Raw genomic sequence first — 20,814 nt, 5'->3', positions numbered from 1 at the left:
ACAGCTCAGCTGAGCTCCAACTGGGGTTTTAAGTAGCGAGTGTGAACTGCTCACTACAGGTACGCAGCCTCAAAAAACAGACAGAGGCTTTGGGTGATGACTGACCTTGGAGAGCCAGAGGGTTGCCTTGGACTGGGTCTGGAGGGGAATATCTGTTTCTTTTTTGGCTCAGTGGAGAAAGCCCCAGTCATTTTCAGTTTCCAGGGCTGTGACTCTGGGAAGGGTGGAGACACCACAAGCAGAGAGAGAGACCATTGAAATGCTAATGACCTCCACCTGAAGGATCTGTCTTCTCTAGGAGGAAAGGGGTGGGGCCCTTTCCATTCAGAACCAGACCCCAGAGCCTGGGGGAACATGGCCATACCTCCTCACACCAGTCAAGAATTATAGGCTAACAGGCGTCACCTGCTGGGCAGAAAAGCACAGTGACCTGAGGCATCAAAGGGTGGAGCAATTTTCTAAGACACACCCACAGGGAAACCAGATACTGAATATTTCTTCCCTCTGGGACCTGAGCCTGTTCTGGTCTGGGAAACCTGACTTGGATAACCAAGGAAACCATGCCTAGACAACAGAAAATTACAACCTACACTAAGAAAAACAAAGTTATGGCCCAGTCAAAGGAACAAACGTACACTTCAACTGAGATACAGGAATTTAAACAACTAATGCTAAATCAATTCAAAAAGTTTAGAGAAGATATTGCAAAAGAGATAGAGGCTGTAAAGGAAGCACTGAGCATGTATACGGCAGAAATCAAAAGTTCAAAAAAACAACTAGCAGAATCTATGGAAATGAAAGGCACAACACAAGAGATGAAAGACACAATGGAAACATACAACAGCAGATCTCAAGAGGCAGAAGAAAACACTCAGGAACTGGAGAACAAAGCACTTGAAAGCCTACACATAAAGGAGCAGATGGAGAAAAGAATGAAAAAATATGAGCAACGTCTCTGGGAACTCAAGGATGAAACAAAGTACAATAATGTACATATCATTGGTGTCCCAGAAGAAGAAGAGAAGGGAAAGGGGGCAGAAGCAATAATAGAGGAAATAATTAATGAAAATTTCCCATCTCTTATGAAAGACATAAAATTACAGATCCAAGAAGCGCAGCATACTCCAAACAGAAGAGATATGAATAGGCCTACACCAAGACACTTAATAATCAGATTATCAAATGTCAAAGACAAAGAGAGAATCCTGAAAGCAGCCAGAGAAAAGCGATCCATTACATACAAAGGAAGCTTAATAAGACTATGTGAGGATCTCTCAGCAGAAACCATGGAGGCAAGAAGGAAGTGGTGTGATATATTTAAGATACTGAAAGAGAAAAACCACCAACCAAGAATCCTGTATCCAGCAAAGCTGTCCTTCAAATATGAGGGAGAGCTCAAAATATTTTCTGACAAACAGACAATGAGAGACTTTGTGAACAAGACACCTGCCCTACAGGAAATACTAAAGGGAGCACTACAGGGTGATAGAAGACAGGAGTGTGTGGTTTGGAACACAATTTTGGGAGATGGTAGCACAACATTGTAAGTACACTGAACAAACGTAACTATAAATACGGTTGAGAGAGGAAGATGGGGAGCACGTGAGACAGCACAAAAAAGGAGGAAAGATAACGACTGGGACTGTGTAACTTGGTGAAATCTAAAGTATTCAACAATTGTGATAAAATGTACAAATATGTTCTTTTACTAGGAGAACAAGCAAATGTCAACCTTGCAAGGTGTTAAAAATGAGGAGGCATTGGGGGAGGGATGCAATCAGCATAAACTAGAGACTGTAACTAATAGACTCATTGTATTATGCTTCCTTTAATGTAACAAAGGTGATATACCAAGGTGAATGCAGGTAAGAGGGGGGAATAGGGGAAGCATGTTAGACACTTGACATTGGTGGTATTGTCTGTGCGGTCGCGGTTACTACTTCTAGGGGGAGAGGCGGCCGGTAGCCGAGCCCTCAGCTCTCGGGGCTGCTCAAGGGGTACCGGCGGCGGGGGCTCTTTCCCGGAGGCGAGGGCGAGGCGGAGGACGTGGCCAGGGTCCTCGGCGAGAGGCGTGCAAGGAGGGCGGCGATAGGGACAAGACACTCTTCATCCAGTAGGAGTATGCGCCAAAGAGATTTATTCAGGGGTGATTACAGGTTATATAGGCTGGTAAGAAGGGCAGGGCTGGAAAGGAGGTGAAGCAGCCTTAAATGGCAATATTGAAGGGATAGGGGCTAGGATTGGTTCTGAGAGAACGCCGGAACCGTTGCAGCGGGGCGGGGGTAGTTCTGGCCACGGGCATGCGCGCTGGCGGTGGCAGGAGTGGCCTTGGCACCAGGGAGTGAGTGGGTAAGATAAGGAAGTGGGGAAAGGGCAGTTGGGAGAAAGGCGGTTTCCTCCGGCAAGCCTCCCCTGCCAGTGGCATTTTGGGTGAGGAAAAGGGAGCTGCCTTGACCTCGCTCCCCAGGCTCGGGGGGGCTGCAGAGGGCACTCACGCCCGTACCTACTACCCTCCCCAGGGGGTGATATCAGGTCCCCTGGCCCAGGCCTGGTAAGTTGAGGTACAAGCTCAGACACCCGCAATTCCCCTTTCTTTTCTAATTAGAGGAAGAGGCTTTACCGGAGAGGTCCGCTAAGGGTGAGGGAAGGGGGAGGTCAGGGAAGGGAAAAAAAGGGGTTGACGGTGGCTCAGCGAGGCTGGAGCTTAGTGTTGGTGTGGTGCCCGGGCGCTTGACAATGGCTTCGCTGCAGCGGGCTGGGCGAAGGTGAGGGGTTTAAAGTTCAGGGGTTCAGAGAAGCTGGAACTCGAGGTGAGAACGATGTTCAGGTGATTGAGAAGGGCCTCGCGGTTGGCGAGTCGACTGGTGGCGTTGAGGTCGCGGAGGGTTGGTTGTCATCTTGGAGTGGGGGGCGTTAGAGGTGGCGAGTCGCTGATACTGGATTTGCACGAACGAGGAAAAAATGGCATCCGTTTGTTTTCTTACAAGCTGGACAATTTTGCGGATGAGGCAGGGTCCTAAGATGAGAGCTAGAATAATTATTAATAAGGGGCCAAGAAAAGGAAGGATGTATGGGAGGATGGGAGTGAAAAAACTGGACCAATAACTGGTGGCTTCACGATCTCTTACGTTTCTCTAGTCCTTCTCGGACTCTTTTCAGGCTGTCCTCGACGAGACCTGTGGAATTGGCATAAACACAGCACTCTTCTCCTAGGGCGGCGCAGAGGCCTCCTTCTTTGAGGAGGAGAAGGTCAAGACCTCGGCGGTTTTGGAGCACTACCTCAGAGAGGGAATTGACAGAATTTTTTAGATGGTGAATAGCGTTTTGTAAGTGATGAATGTCTTCGTCAACAGCCGCCCTGAGGTGAGTTAGGGCGGAGTCTTGACTGGCTAGTGCAGCGATTCCGGTGCTAGTGCCGGCAAGACCTAGGAGGGAGGCAATTGTAAGGACGGTGATGGGCTCTCGCTTTTGCAATGGGGCAGGAGCTGCAGTTTTTTCCAGACGGAGGAAGAAGTCTTCTTCGCTGTGGTATAAGACCCTAGGGATAAGGACAATTAGGAGGCAAGTTTCTTTATATTCATTGATGACATTCGTGCTGAGACAGGGGGTAAGTCCTGTAGAGGAGCAGAGCCATTGGGAGGAGTTATGAGGAATGAGAAATTTGGCAGAGCTGCTGGGAGATGAGTAGCTGGCACAGGCAGTGAGGTCGGGAGAGTTACTGGAGCGAGGGCGGACACACTTTCCCGTATAGGAGACTGAATGAAAGGTCAGGGGGACGGCAGAGGTATTCCAATTGCATTCCAAGGGGCTGTTTTCTGTGCTTTCTGAAAAGGAGAGGTTGGAGGCAACGGGTTCGTATAGAGAGGAAGAGGTGGAGAGGCAGAGCCAGCAGGATGAGGTAAAATTGGGGTTGGAGGAGTTTACTGAGGCAAAGGCGGCTTGGATGAGGCTGAGGAGGGGAGAAGAATAACGAGAAGGGGGCAAAGGAAGCTGGGGTGGTGGGGTTTGAGATGTAGTTGAAGTGCGTTTAGCCGGAGCTAAGATGCGGCTGGAGGGCTGTGGAAAAAGAGGGTTAATGACCTTGTTGGGATTAATGTTAAAGGGCTTTTTTATAATAGTATCTTTCTTTGGTTGGTTTATTGCCTCTTTTCTTATGAATATAAGGGTTCCCCGATTGAACCCCGATAGCCAAATTCGGAAGCCCCAAGTTTTACCCAAGAGCCAAGACGTATCGGCAGGGTTTTGTATGGTGAGCATTAGTCTTTTAGGACAAGGGTATCTGTTGAAATAGCGATAGCCTGGATTTTGGCAAGAATACGGGATTACTGCGAGGTTTAGAAATTTGTCAGGGACAGAAGGTTTCCAGCCAGTGGCTATTGTTTCACACCCCCAGTATGCACAGTAGTACTCGTTGGGGGAATTACAGTACGATTTTCCAGGATTTGAGGATGGGCACATGTAATATTGGGTCTGGGGATCACTTACCTTTTGAGCGCAGGTTTCTTCGACTCTGGAGACAAAGGTGGCGAAAGGCTTACTCGGCTCCTGGAAGAGCTTGGTGAATTTATTAGGCCGACAGGCAGAGCAATTGGCAAACGCGCATAAGGCGATGCCTCTGAGGACAGTCCAGAAGGTGGCAGGGACATTAATATAAGCAGACGCATTTAGAAATGCTCCAGTGCCCAAATAGGCTTCAGGGGGATGATAGACTCCAAGGGCTGCGTCTAGCTCACTTTGCTTAGCTGCTTCCGCCTGGAAGTGAGCACGCCAGTCAACAAACTGACCGGGGTTAAGAATGGAACGGGCAAGCGAGGCCCAGTCTTGGGGGATGCAATAGTCCATGCCGAGATCCTGCAGTATTTGGGAAGCGTATGGGCTACCTAACCCGTCCTCCTTGACGGCCCTGCGAAGCTGCTTGATAGTATCTGAGTCAATGGGATACCAGTCATACGGTTTCTGTGGGGTGGGGGCAAGGTTAAGAGGAAAGCAGCGAAAAGCACGAGAGAAAGGAGGACGCGCTTGCAGAGGGCTTGGCGCGGAAGTGAGGGTAGGGGGAGCGTTGCCCCAAGGGTTGCCTTGAGGTGTAGAAGGCAGCCAGGGGTTGTTAGTCGGTGGGGTGGAAGGAGCAGCGGTAACTGCCGGTAGCGGCTCCGAGGGGGAGCCCGCCGAAGGGGGAAGTGGGAGTGGGAGGCCCCAAGCGTCGCAAGATGGCGGCGCGGTGGGCGTGGCTAAGACACAAGATGGTGGATCAGCCCCGCCCTGTGAAAGGGTGGGGCCCAAGGCATAAGATGGCGGACTAGCTCCGCCCTGTGGAAGGGCGGGGTAAAGCGTATGTGGTTTCCGGCCCAGCTTAGGGCTGATGTCATCGCCGGAGCATTTCCTCCCCTCGATGGAAGAAGAAGGAGGAAGTTCGCCATCTTGGCGTGGCGCAGTGTTATTTTGCTTTTTGGGAGTCACCTCGAGCGCGTTGTTAATCTGCTCGACTAAGGACTCCGTGTCTGAGTCATGATTTGAATTAGTATCGCTATCTGAATCTGTTGGCTGGGTTGATAGGGCCTCCTTGGATTTAACGAGGCCTCGATCAGGGGGGAGGGAGCCTTGAAGGCAGGAGCGGATGGTTATCAAGGTGGGGAGCAAGCCGGGAGGGAAGCGCTTGCTCTCATGTTCCATGGCGTTAGTGACCCGATCAATAAGACGATCATAAGTAACAGGGTCCCAAAGATGGCAAGTAGTGAGCCATGGGTTAAAAGGCAGCAGGAGGTCCCAGTACACCTGCAGCTGCCGGACAGACACTTTACAGCGATGCGTGTCTAGGAGACCCGCTAGAGCACGAACTTGAGGTGCCTGACATGTAGATATACGATTACCCATAGCTGAGGGGGGAGGAGGGGGGTTTGCTCCCGAGCCGGGCCGGCCGGCTAGCAGGGAGGAGGAGGAGGAGTTGATTACCGAGCAGAGAGAATGAGATAAACTGTGGCCTTGAGGCCGAAGGAGACGGCGAGAGCAGAAAGCAGTGCCCTTTGGCAACGGGAGCAGTTGGGGGGGGGCGGTTGCAAAGAGGCACACGGCACCAAATGAGGAAATAAAGATACAAAGAACTACAGCAAAGTAATGGAGGGGAAGAGGGAGAGTGTTAGGAGGAACGGGGGTCATAGAAGTGCGCATACAAAAGGACGAAGAGAGCGTGGGGGAAGGGAGGAGTTCCTACTGGATGAAGAGAGCGTGGGGGAAGGGATGAGCGGCTTCGGAGCAGGGAACCTCCCACGGCTCCAGAAGCGGCGAAGGAGAGGCGGCCCTACCTTGCAGGCGAGGAAACGGGAAGCTGGAGAGGCGTCCGGGCGAGCGATCGACCTGCTGAACTGTTGTGTGGAGACGCTCCTCACACGGGGCACCAGTTGCGGTCGCGGTTACTACTTCTAGGGGGAGAGGCGGCCGGTAGCCGAGCCCTCAGCTCTCGGGGCTGCTCAAGGGGTACCGGCGGCGGGGGCTCTTTCCCGGAGGCGAGGGCGAGGCGGAGGACGTGGCCAGGGTCCTCGGCGAGAGGCGTGCAAGGAGGGCGGCGATAGGGACAAGACACTCTTCATCCAGTAGGAGTATGCGCCAAAGAGATTTATTCAGGGGTGATTACAGGTTATATAGGCTGGTAAGAAGGGCAGGGCTGGAAAGGAGGTGAAGCAGCCTTAAATGGCAATATTGAAGGGATAGGGGCTAGGATTGGTTCTGAGAGAACGCCGGAACCGTTGCAGCGGGGCGGGGGTAGTTCTGGCCACGGGCATGCGCGCTGGCGGTGGCAGGAGTGGCCTTGGCACCAGGGAGTGAGTGGGTAAGATAAGGAAGTGGGGAAAGGGCAGTTGGGAGAAAGGCGGTTTCCTCCGGCAAGCCTCCCCTGCCAGTGGCATTTTGGGTGAGGAAAAGGGAGCTGCCTTGACCTCGCTCCCCAGGCTCGGGGGGGCTGCAGAGGGCACTCACGCCCGTACCTACTACCCTCCCCAGGGGGTGATATCAGGTCCCCTGGCCCAGGCCTGGTAAGTTGAGGTACAAGCTCAGACACCCGCAGTCTGATTCTTTATTCTACTTTGATTTAAGGTTATTTTTCCTTTTGCTGCTTCCTAGCTGTCATTTTTTTCCTCTTTCTTTTGCCTCTCTACCTTCTTTGACTCTCCCTCCTGCCTTGTGGAAGAAATGTAGATGCTCTTATATAGATAGTAGTGAAGGTGTTGAACACATAAATGTATGACCATGCAGAAAACCATCGATTATTTACTTGGGATGGAATGTATGGTGAGTGAACAAAACCATATTTAAAAAAAATGGGTTGATGACAAAACCTCGAGGGCAATGTACTGAGTGAAATAAGCCAGACACATTAGGACAATTATTACAGGGTCTCACTGATAGGAACTAATTACAATATGTAAACTCATAGACATGAAATATAAGGTACCAAGATATAGGACGAGGCTTAAGAATGGAGAGTGATTGCTTAATATGAGCAGAATGTTCAATTAGGATGAACTTAAATGTTTGGAAATGAACAGGGGTGTTGGTAGCAAGATGTGAGAATAACTAACAGCACCGAATGGTGTGTGAATGAGGTGGAAAGGGGATGCTCAGAGTCATATATGTCACCAGAAGGAAAGTTGGAGGTCAAAAGATGGAAATGTATAAAACTGAATCCTATGGTGGGCAATGTCCATGATCAACTGTACAAATACTAGAAATCACTTCATGAACCAGATCAAATGTATGACAATACAATTAGAAGTTAATAATAGAGGGGCATATAGGGAAGAACTGTATACCTATTACAAACTATATACTACAGTTAGTAGTATTTCAACATTTTTTTATAAACAGTAACAAATGTACTATATCAATACTAGGAGTCAACAATTGAGGGGGGTTGGTTAGGGATAGGGGAGGATTAGAGTTTCCTTTTCTTTTTTTCTTTTTTCATCTTTCACTTTATTTCTTGTCTGGAGTAATGAAAAGTTTCTAAAAATGGAACAAAAATTAAGTGTGATGGATGCACAGCTGTATGAGGGTACCCAGGGGCAAGTGATTGTACACTTTGGATCTTTGGATAATTGTATGGTATCTGAACAGTCTCAATAAAAATGAAAAAAAAAAGAAATATATTAATATCATATTATCAATGTGTTATAGAAAAAAAATATAGCTGTTTCAATAAATGATCAAAGAAGCATAAAATAGAATTAAATTCCTAGAAGCTGCTGAACTTTGAGGAGAATGAGACAAATAAGGTATAGAAAACGACAGGATAAAGGTTTCAATATCATGTTGGGTGTATGAGGATAGACAGGAACCTACTGGTTTCAGTAAGATGGAAATCATTGTCACCTTGATGGATAGAGTTTCAGGGGAATGCTGGGAGCAGAAGAAAGAAAGGGAAGCAAGAATTCAGAGAGTAAGTAAAGATAACACACTTGGGTTGTGTGACTCTGAGGTCAACAACATATAAAAATTGGATTGTGTGACAATTCAATTCCTTTAACACCAACGTAGGAAAAACTGAATTTAGAAAATTGTACACCTACCTAGTGATTCTACCATATTTAAAATTCATTCATTCATTCATTCACCAGCTATTTCTATTAGGTAGAAAACACTGAACAAGGGATTTCCAAGAAGAATCAAATTCTATGCATTTCAAAAACAGTTTTTACTCTAGTTTAAGAGATTAAGATAATTAATATACGGAGTAGAAGGTTTAGGACTATAAATGAATTTTTTTTCCTGGCAAAGAAACATAGTAACAGGATATTTCCCATAATTCTTTCTTGAGGCCATAATATAAAAGCTCATCCTACTGAAATGCACTCTAATGCTCTTCAAATTGTATTGTGTCTAGTAAATGAAGGTAGGGATATTTAAATATGTTATGCCATGATAATGTGTAATATCTCTAAAGAAAAGGCAATTACTTGGGAACTTTAGGCAGTAATAAAATTAAGCTGTAAATCTTTCAAGGAAAATTTTTGGTTATTCAGAATTTCTGTTTGGATACCCCAAGTCTCATTCTTTCTATTGGGGGCCTAATACTAACCTAATTTTAGTACAGTTTCTACACAATACAGGTAATGTTAAATTAAAACATTCAAATACCAGGAAAACACAACTAGAGTGGGAAAACAAAAATTGCAAAAGTGAAGCTTGAGAATGAGATATGGTAGTTTCAATAATTAGTCCAAAAGTATGGTTTATTTGTAAATTAATTTAAAACATGCTTTGGAAATTTCTTTATTGAGTTATCTACCTCGTGTCAGATGTTGTCACATGCAATGGAGGAATACATAAAAGAGTACGAACAGAATTTGTCTGATTACATTTAGAAGTCTTAACCATTTTTTCTACTGAATACTTTTTTAAAAATTCCTTGACGATGACTCACATTTTCCTGCTTTTAAATCCAGTAAATTTTGTTGTATTTTAAACATTGTGAGTAGAAATTGTAGAAGCTGAGCATTCTGTTATCTTCTGAAAATGTTTATTTTTGTTCTAGCAGATTTTAAATTCTGGCTATTCTCCTTGAACCTGTGGAAGCTTGGTTTATACTTCAGTACACTGTTTTAATGCTTGAAAATTATTGTTCTAATAAAGTCACTGACACGTTACAAAATCCTGCTGAGATATAGCTGGGAGTAGTTACACAGAAAACAAATTAATGAATTAAGTAGATTTAAACAGAAAGGAAGGGAGAAAGAAATCCTGCTGACTTTCCATGGCCCATGGAATTAAATGCACTCTCCTGAGATTGACATACATCACGCTTCATAATCCCATCACAGAGGAATTTCCAGTTTTCTCATCTCTGCTATATTCTGCCAATACCCAGCAATAGAACCTAACTCAGTTAAAGATTCAGAGCTTTTGCAAATGCTGTTTTCTATCAGGAATACTCTTGTGGCTAATATATTTTAAACACTGATCACATTACGCCTTTATAAAACCTTTTCTAATTCTATCAGGTGAGGTTAGGTCCAGTGCCCTGAGACCTTCCATAACACTTTTGTTTTTTCATGCCTCTATCACAGGTTTTATCTCCCTATATTACTTCCCTAGGGAAATTCTTCTTGAGCATTCATTCATTTATTCATGATAAAGCTATTCTGTCCATACAATGTGCCATGCTTCAGTCTGGGAGCTCAGGATGCAGTGATGAAAACAACAGAAATGATTTCTGGCCTCCGAGTCTAGCGCATATTGCAGCCAGATCTTATTTATCTTGAGAAGCAATACAAGGTAATGCTTGAGGGAATGTACTTTGGAACCAGACTGCATTGTGAGAAGCCCATTTCTACCATTTATAAGCTGTGTACCCTTGAGCAAGCTACTTAACTTCTTTGTGTTCATTTTCAGCATTTGTAAACTATGGATAATATTTCCTAGGCTTTTTGTGAGGATAAAGTGAGTTAAAAGATTTAAAGCATTTAGAATGGAGTCTGTCACATAAGAACTCCATATTTTTATTACTAATTAACAAATTAATGATTAATTTAATATTAATATTGTTATTTTTGTCTCTCTCATGCTTAGTGTGGTATATAAACATATAGGTGCAGAATACATACAGTTGAATGAATGAATGAATGAATATGCTTCTGGATTGAAAAAATATTGAAGACATTTTATTTTAGTTTTCCCATTTCTGTTTTTTTTTAATGATCTCTGCCTGGGAAATGTTACAAGTGGAAAAAGAATGAAATACTTAAATTTTATTTGTTAATAAAATAACAAGATTAAGCCCCTTTCCACAGCTACTTTCATTGCTTATTCATTCCTTCAACAAAAATTTGTTGTACTCTTCCTTATAAAAAACAGAAAATATGACAATCCTTGTCCTTGTCCTCAGGAGTTTACAAGCTAGATGGGAAAAATATGAATTTTCCATGAGTAGCGTGATGAAAGTAAATAAACCACACATACAAAAGTGTGCACAAAATGTTTAGCACATATTAGTTTGAACCATAAGAAATTGCCAACATTGTTATGTTTTGGCTATTAAAATAGCAGTTTCATATGGCTTAGTCTAATAATGGATAACAAAAAGTTGATTTCATGTATCAGAATAGTATGTCCGTTCAGAAGAGTGAAAACATTCCAACCAGGTTGATGAAATAAGATTTTAGAAAATGAGGCAATTAAAATAGATTCGAAGGTTTGGAGATTAGAAAAAAAACAAATAAATAAAAGGTAGAGGAGGATCAAGTGGTTCATGGCAGTGATTCTCAAAGTGTGGTCCTACAATTTTAGATAAGCATAGAATGTAACAACCAAGAAAGAGCTGATCTGAAAGCAGAGTGTTCAGGCATTTTTCAAAAATACGTATTTCACTTCATTTACTTACTTTATTTTCCCCATAATATCCAATATTTGGAAGTTGGAAAAAAAGAGAAAATAGCTCTAACCATTGAAGAAAAATTCTTACAATATGATACAATATAATAGAAAAGAATATATAATATAATATGATGATATAATATGGAACATTTTGCACACCTAATTGTAATTTGAACCATCTAAGTCTATGTTCTACATAATAATATTTCCCCCAGGTAATTTTTACTTGACATAACTTGCAAAATTCCAAGTGACTAAGGTGACTTTTCAGTTTTCTATTTTTTTTAACTCTTAAGTATTGTGTTAGGTCAGAGAAATTAAAATTATATTCTTAACATATTTAAACATTCCTTTAGTGAAATGCAACAATATGTTTTACAAGGAATTTGTTTAAAATAATTCATCTAAGGAATAGAAGCATTCCAGAGCTGCAGGACACTCAGTACTTAAAGCTGTACATGAAATTAAAAACACTGTGTGAATTTAAAAGAAGGATTTTCATTAAAATGAATATTTAAGAAGCGAAATGTAATATGCAAATAATTTAAACTCTAATTAAAGATAGACTATTGACATTTCTCACTTGAATGTTTGGGTTTATGTGCTTTTTTAAAAATGAAAATTTCCAATAATGTGTGTGCTATTTACGATAACTCCACTTAGCCAATGGAGAAATTTGATTAGATTTCAGTTTAGTATCTAAACTGAAAATGTTGTTTCATTATCTTCACATGACATGGAAATAAACAAAATAGCTACTCACTTTTAGTCATAAAAATGTGTTACATCTTACTATTAAAAGTAAATGCCTTGTTTAAAGTAGTGGTTCAAAGTTACCCCAATATTGTAAAAAATCAGAACATTATTCTTATACAGATATCTTATCAATTCTATTCCTGAAACAATTATAAATAAAAATGAATCTGTTTCTATTGATTATTTCAGAGCAATCTAAGGAGATAGAGGCATTTTGATGTTGTAGAGTCACCTCTGAACATTTAGGAGACCTCTGTTCCCCATCTGGAAAATGAGGAGTTTAGATTAGATTGTCTTTATCAAATCAAAAGCTCTGCGATGCTATTATTAGATTCACAAAGAATTCTGATCCCTGAATGATAGCTTAAGAGAAATTACAAAGGGTTTGCCAGGAGATAAGCTATGTATCTTGTATATTACTTCTGTTTCTCATAGTTTAACCTCAGCCTATAGACATCTACTGTTTGGAAAAAATTCTTTGGCTATTAGAAATTATCTTTTTAACTGCAAATCCTTCCAAATACAGATGAAAGGAAATATAATTTTTCTCTGCATTTGAATAATTCTTAATAAAGGATAAGAAGTATTCTTTAACTTTGATCAAATGTTTTTCAGTTGATCTCACTTCAAAATAAATTTATTTGCCCAGAAACAACTATGCAAATCTGTGAAGAATCTACAGGAAGACATCTTCCTGCACTCCAAACATTTCATCTCCATTTTGGGCTTCTCCTTCCATTGTCCTGGCATCTTCACTAATCCAATTTTGAGGGTTTGTTTCTTTGTATTCCCAACTAGCACTAGTGCTAGTTCTCAGCTAGGTCAATTGATTTCTATAGGCCAGTGCACAGCAGTTTAAGCTGTGATTCTAACCAGTGAGAAGTACTTTGATTTTAATACTGAGGACACAAAGGAGTGAATATCTAAGTACAGTAGGACCTCTTTTTACACAACCAATACACTCAAGACCCTTCACCTAAGGTGAAAATTGTAATAGCAAACCTCATTATTTAAAAGTATTTCTTGTATGAATATACCTATCACACATTTTTTCATAAATAAGACAAAGAAACATTCTAATAGCAAGTAAACAAAATTAATCTTAGAAATAATTTTTAGAAATTTTAATTCTCTCGCACTCACATGCTCCAGCAGCCTGAACTGCCCCAAGGTCTCTCCAACCTCTCCCGAGAAGAAGAAGGTTGGCAGCTCCAATGAGAGGCCCAGAAGGCACCTGACATTCGGGTGGCATTGTCTGGAGACCCTGGCTGGGGGAGCATTCTGCCCCCTTCCCCCGCATGCCGCCATACTGACCTCCCGGGCTCTACACAGGGCGTGCATAATAGCAAACCCCATTATTTAATAAACATTTCTTATACAAACATACCTATGACACATTTATTAAATGTCCAGTAACAACAAACAAAATTAATCTTAGAAATAATTTTTTAAAATTTTAATTCTCTCTCCCCCTTTTTTTTTGATTGCCCATCGAGTGTACCAGAATTCATGTGTACATGAAATAGTGTGTACCTGAATTCATGTGTATTGAGTTCATGTAAAATGAGGTCCTACTGTAGTGAAATCTCAATATTACAGTATTTTTAAGCAAAGTTATCTTTCATCAGATTACCAAGCTGATACTCACCAAGAAAGCTGGATATATATTTACACATCTGTGTTTGTTGCTTACAGATCTACTTCCTTGAGATTTAAACAAGAACTCACAGACGTTGGCGTAAGAAAACAAAAGGTTTACAAGTTTAAGGTTGTGGGTAATAAAGGACCGAGCGTCTAGAGAGAAGGCATGAAAGGCATATTTGGCAGTAGGAAGTACCTTTGTCTTGCTGTTTGAGCAGCAACAGGAACCCATCCAGGCTGAGAAAAGGAAAAAGCATAAACATGCATAAAACATCTAGCCCTCTGCTGGGCCTCAGAGCAGCACTAATATCTGGTGATATAACACTGGTGATGTTATCAAGACATAACACGTATCTGAGAACATTCAACTTATACCTGCGGCAAACTGTTCTTTTCTGAGAAGGAATACCCTCCATTTGAACCTTACTGAACTCCTTCAGTTACTTCCTACAAACCTCCAAAAGTAGCTGAAATAAAGCAAAAGAGCAAAAAGCTGATTTTTCCATTATTTTACAGAACAATGTAAAATGAGAAACCTTATTTCTTAATACGTGATAAAATAAGTATCTCTTTGGATGATTAGATATGAATATAATACAGTATTTCTAAGGCTAGTTTCAAATAAGTAAAATTCTAGTACAATTATAAATGTTGGTAATAGATAAAGGATATCTAAAACCTAGTAAGTATATAAAGGCCAAACTTTCCAAATATTCTTTCTCTATCTCACCCTCCCATGTGCCCACACATTCACACACACATACACACAAACTCATACACACACACTTTCTAGAGATTAACATTCCATTTGGCACTACTCGTTCATGTACATGTATATAAGAACGAGGATAGTGAATGGGAAAAAAGAGAAGATCAGAAAGAGAGAAATCTGAGTGAGCTTACAGGAAAAATAAAACAGTGAACTGAAAACTGATAGTAGAGCAAAAAAAAAAAAATTACTGGGAAAATTTAAGGTAAATGAAAATAATGTAGAGACAGATAAAGGACCTACTATGGTAATAGAGTCTTACTAATTTGATTACCTAAGTAAAGCTTTTATTCTTAATAGTTCTTTGATTGCAGATGCCATCAGATTTTTGTTACTTGAAGATCCACTTGCCAATAACTAATCAAGCTTTTCAGTGATTTGAAAAAAATTATGTTACCAAAGGGCAGGCTGTCAGACTTCAAAGAACTATACTAAAGTTGTCATTGCTCCTGGTTCTGACTCAGCAAACTTTGAGACTTCAAACACTGAAACAAAAGAAGAAAAACTGTGCAAAGTAAGAATATTTGAAGCTGATTTAAAAATACCTAGGCAATAGAGCTTATTTAAATATTTGTCAGGGTCTACACCAGGAAGTGAGAACAATGATTTTGAGGTGGAATAGTTTATATATTCAGTGTAGAAACCATATAACTGAAAATTACTCCCTTTAATTTGTATATTGTTGACCTATTCAACCATGCAACCAATTAAGAAAGTTACATATGGGTAGGCCAATGAAATGTATGTTATCTTTAGAAACCATCATATTTATTAGTAATGAAAATAATCAGTTCAGAATACTTTAACTCAAAATTTAACAGTAAAACTCACTAGAAAGCAGTATGATTAATGGGTAAATGTGCATATTTATGTCAGACAAACCTGAGGTTGAGTACCAGTGCCGCACTCTATGATACGATAATGATATGATCTTCAATTAGCTACTTAACTTCTGTATGCCTTAATCTCCTAATTTATGCCATAAAGCTATTGTGTGGTTTAAATGAACTGAGGCATGAAAGTGCCTCAACATTTTTGAGGTCCCTTGAGGAGTAGAATCCAAGATGGGATTAAATGTGCAAGAGATTTATTGGAAGAGAGAGTAGGAGGAGGTAGGGTGTGGTAGATTGGTTTATGTATCCCAACAGAAGGCATGTTCTTAATCTTAGTCAACTTTCCTATGAGTTTGAGGCCATTTGTAAACAGGACCTTTTAAAGGTCAGGATGAGTCTTCTGGGTATTACTGGAGGCCTTATAAAGAGAAGTCAGAGTCAGCAGAAACTTGAAAAGGAGACACAAGGAGAGAGAGCTTGCCATATGACAGGAGGAAGAGATGCAAGCCAAGGAACTTCAAGGACTGTGGCAAGCCAGCACCAGAACATTACAAACTTCAGGGAAAAAGAAAGTCCTTGTCAACATCTTGATTTTGGACTTCGAGCCTCCAAAACCATGAGACAATAAATTTCTGTTGCTTAAGCCAATCCATTGCATGGTATTTGTCATGGCAGCATGGCAAACTAAGACATGGAGGAGCATTTAGACAACACTGCAGTCTGACACATGTGAAAGAATAGAGGGAAGGAAGGATGATTGGATAGAAAGAGTCTCAGACTGCAGCACAAGTCCAAGAAGACTTTGATCAGGGTAGTGGAGAGTCCTCAAGCCAAAGCCACCTATCAGAAGAGTTCATTGTCTCACTGGAACAAGCTTGACTTATTATCCCCATTGTTCTAGAATCTGGCTAGGAACAGACTGTAGGTAGAGTCCTTAGTGTGAATGCAGTGGCAGAGTCACAAGAGCAGTAGCTGGGGATGTCGTTCAGTGATGTTTCCTACTGCAGCAAGTCTGAAAGGGCCATTTCCATTGTTAACACATCAATATATGTAACCTTTAAAGGATTTTTATTTTGTTATTACTATTAAAGCATCATTTTTTTGCATATTTCTTAGCATAAAATATGTGGTATATATTTACACATATCCTCTTGGCCCTTCTAAATAAATAGATATGTGGATACCTTCTTGTTCAGGGTGATCATGATATTGAAATGCCATATTATATTGGTGGTTTCATTTATAAAGCAATTTCTGTAATAGTTCCTTTCTTCTTCAATAATATTTTTCATTATGTCAGTAATAATTTAAAATTTATATATGTTGCTTGAACATTAGTTCATTTTTATTTTGACCCTTTATGCAATTATTTTAATAAACACTATCCTAAAGATGTAAATTATATATTCATACAGACTCAAAACTGGATGGATCATAGAGATTATTTGGTATAATCTCATCATTCCCATTTTGCAGAAGAGGAAACAGGTCCAGCAATTATAAATTACTTGCCCAAGCCACAGAGTCACTAGGTAGCCTCATGTCTCATCTAGTATTGCTGTTGCACCAGTTCATGAATTATTACCATTATATTTTTAACATTTACATACACATGAATTTTATTTAAACCTTGCTCAGTAATATTGTAGCAAATTCTACTTTCTCCCCTAATTCAAGTACATATTCTAACATTGTAGCATCCATATATTGACATGTCTTCAGAATTACTTTAAAAATGTGTCCATCTAAAGGATGAAATAATCAAAAACCATATATTTTAAGGACAAGCTACTAAGAATTCAAATAGTTGAGTTTTTCACATTATAACAAGATGTTTTGCCTTTATGAAGACATGGGAACTTTTATTTTTCATTCTGAAGCATTCCTTCCACATGCACATTGATGATTTATTGAGAGGATGTTTAGATGCTCAATTGGTGATTATATTGCAGTGGATGAAGTAAATTGCAAAAAAGAGTCTTTAGTCCTTTCAAATATTTTTCCCTAGCTATCTTACTTCTGTTACTGAGACTTCACAAATTCAGCAAAATTTATAGAAACAAAAAACTTTATAAAAAAAATTTATAGGGAGAAATACCCAGAAGATACAAATAAAATATTCTTCGACTGTTGATTGAAGTTGATTGATACAAGAAAGATCTGAAAAATCGTCAAGTATATCAGTCATCTGATATACTTTACCCAACATCTCCAAAAGACAAATATCAATAATTAACTTACTTTCTCATTTGTAGTTGGGGAGGTAAGGCAGTGGCATTCTGGAAGCCTGGGAAGATTATTATACAATTAACCCAGAAAGAAGACAGGTAAAATAACAGGAAAATTTCTTACAAAAGACAATTTACCAAAGGTGACATAATATAAAAATTAGAGTTTCTGAACAGCCATATGTCTATTAAAGAAATTCAATCTGTAAATTAAAGTCTTCACAAAAAATAAAACTCCAGCCTTCATTGGTAAATTCATCTAAACATATAAGGAAGAAATAAGGAATGAAAACCAACTTCCAGGGCATATGGAAAAAGGGAATACTCCCCAACACATTTTATGAGGCCAGAATAAATTTGATAATAAAACCTGACAAGGACAACATGAGAAAGAAAATTTGCAAGCCAATATCTCCCATGACATAAAAGCAAAACTCCTAAATAAAAAAATTAGCAAATCGAATAAAGTAACATATAAAATATACAATTTCTTACCATGATCAAGATGGGTTTATTTCAGGAGTGCTGGGTTGGCTTAATATTAGAAAATTAATCACTATAATTAACCACATTGAGGGAATAAAGAGGGAAATCACATAAGCATCTCAATAGAAACAGAAAATCATTTGACAATATTCCACACTCATTAATCAGAAAAACTTTTCACAAACTATCGATAGAAGCTTCTTCAATTGTGTAAATGATATCTATAAAAAAACAACAAAATTTACATTGTACTTAGTGATAAAACATCCAACACTTTCCCCCATGGTTGGAAACAAGGATGTCACTATCACCACTTTTATTAAACATTGGAGAATAGGTCTTATCCAGTATAACAGTGTGAAAAAAAAAGTATAAAGATAGGAAAACATATAAGTGAAACAGATGACATGATTGTTTAATATTTACAGATTAGAACTAAAGTGTGCTTTTCAATTGTTTCTTGATTCAATGTTAATATACATAAGTAATTGTATTTATGTATGCTGGAAAGAGAAATTAGAAAACAACACTAAAAATGCCATTTAAAACAGTATATAGAATAAAATTTCTAGGAACAAATTTTCCAGTCGATGTGCTAAACTTCTACAATGTGAACTACAGATATGGCTGAGAGAAACATAAAAAAGACATAAATAAATGGAACACCAGATTCTTGGATTGAAAAACTCACTACTTGTAGTCAGCAGAATTCTTCTAAGATGATCCATAATGACCCATACCCTTGCATCATCACCTCCTCTTGGCTGTGTGAAGGACTTTAACTTGCTTCTAACCAGTAGAAAATGGCAAAAGTGATGGAATATCACCTATATGATTATGTTACCTTATATGAGAAATTGATGGGATTTTGAAGGTATATATAATGTTCCCTGATGTTAAACAAAAAGGCAATTGTGTTGGGTGAGTCTGATTAATCAGGTGAGCCCATAAACAGAAGGTGTAGACGTCAGAAAAGGAAGAGTTCAGAGATTCTCCTCTTGGTTTTGAAAAAACAAGCCTTCATGATTTCTACACATTCAAAGAAAGAATTCTGACAACAACCACATGAGAACTCTGAGCCTTGGATGAGACCCAGACCCAGCCGTCAATTTGCAACCTCGTGTGTCCTGGGCAGAGAACACAACTAAGGTGTGTGCCCAGACTTTGCACTATGGGATCTGAGGCAACAGACAAATGTTGATTTAAACCCCCAAACTGTGGTAATTTTTTGTGCAGCAATAGAAAAATAAAACACTATTGTAAGATTTTTAAATCCCATCTGAACTGTTAAACACAATCCCAATCAAAATCCCAGCAGCTTTTATTTTAATGAAAATTAGCAAGCAGATTCTAAAATGCATAAGGAAATGCAAAGGGTTAATATGAGGCAGAGAAATCAGATAGCAAGACTTGTTTTAAAGCCACAGTAATTGTGAATGTGTGGTATTGATGCAAGGATAGACATTTGGATGAATGGAACAGTATACAGAGTCCAGAGATGGACCCACACACGTATGTTCCTCTGATTTATGACAAGAACACCACTGAAATTTGTTGTGTCAGGGTGGTTTATGGTCTTTTCAGTAAATGGTGTTGGACCAATTGGATATTCATAAGTAATAATATTAACCTTGATGCATAAAATTAATTTGAAATGGATCATAGACCTGACTATAAAAGATAAAATAATAAAGATTCTGAAATAAAATATAGGAGAAGGTCTTCATATGCTTGAGGTATGCAAATATCTCTTACCCAGTAGAAGCAAACCATAAAAGAAAGGATTGATAAATTGGTTTTTATGAAATAAGAATATCTGTTTTACAAGGACACTGGGATGAAAATTGGGCAAAAGACTCCAAAAGGCATTACAAAAAAGAGGAGATGCAAGTTGCCAGAAAAAACCATGAGAACATGTTCAGGATCATTAGTCATCAGGGAAATGCAAATTTAGCCTATAATGTGATACTGTCTCATAGAAACTGGAATTGTTAAAATTTAAAAAACAAAAGAAAACAAAATGATAATACCAAGTGCTGCTGAGGATGTGGAGCAATTGAAAGTTTCAGGTTGTTGGTGAAAAAAATGTTTTGACAGTAGCTACTGTAGCTAAACATATGTGTACCAGTAACACAACAATTCTAGCCTGATGTATATATATGATTTATGATAACAGCTCTTCAGTATATAATCAACAGAAATGAGAGTTTGGTACATCAAAAGACATGTACATAAAAGGCTACAAAAAACTTATTTATAATGATAAAAACTGGAAACAACCCAGATGTCTATTAACTACAGAGCTGATAAAGAATGGCATGTTCACACAATTGACTGCTACACATAAATGAAAATAAGAGCTACATGCAACACGATGGACGTTTCACAGACATAACATTGCGTGAAAGACACAATAATGTATGTATTTTGTAATCCATTTTCATGAAGTTCAAGAACAGGTAAAACTCATCTATTTTGAGTGAAGTCATAGCATTGGCCACCTTTAGGGATACAGAAAGAGAGGGTAGGAAGGAGTGGGTGCTGGAAATGGGTGGGGGCTACAAGGTTTATCATTTGTAAAAATCCATTCAGCAGTACACTTAAAGATTTAATTAAGTAAATGTAAGTAAAATTTAAAAATAAAATTTTAAAGTAAAATTTAAAAAACTAAAACCATACTCTATCTTCTCATAACTTTTCCCTTTAAAAGTTACAATTCAGACACTCAATTTGAGATTAA

The sequence above is a fragment of the Choloepus didactylus genome, chromosome 8, assembly GCF_015220235.1.
Source record: "Choloepus didactylus isolate mChoDid1 chromosome 8, mChoDid1.pri, whole genome shotgun sequence".
Taxonomy (NCBI): Eukaryota; Metazoa; Chordata; class Mammalia; order Pilosa; family Megalonychidae; genus Choloepus; species Choloepus didactylus.
The sequence above is the reverse complement of the archived record's forward strand: the minus strand, read 5'-3'. Positions refer to the sequence as shown.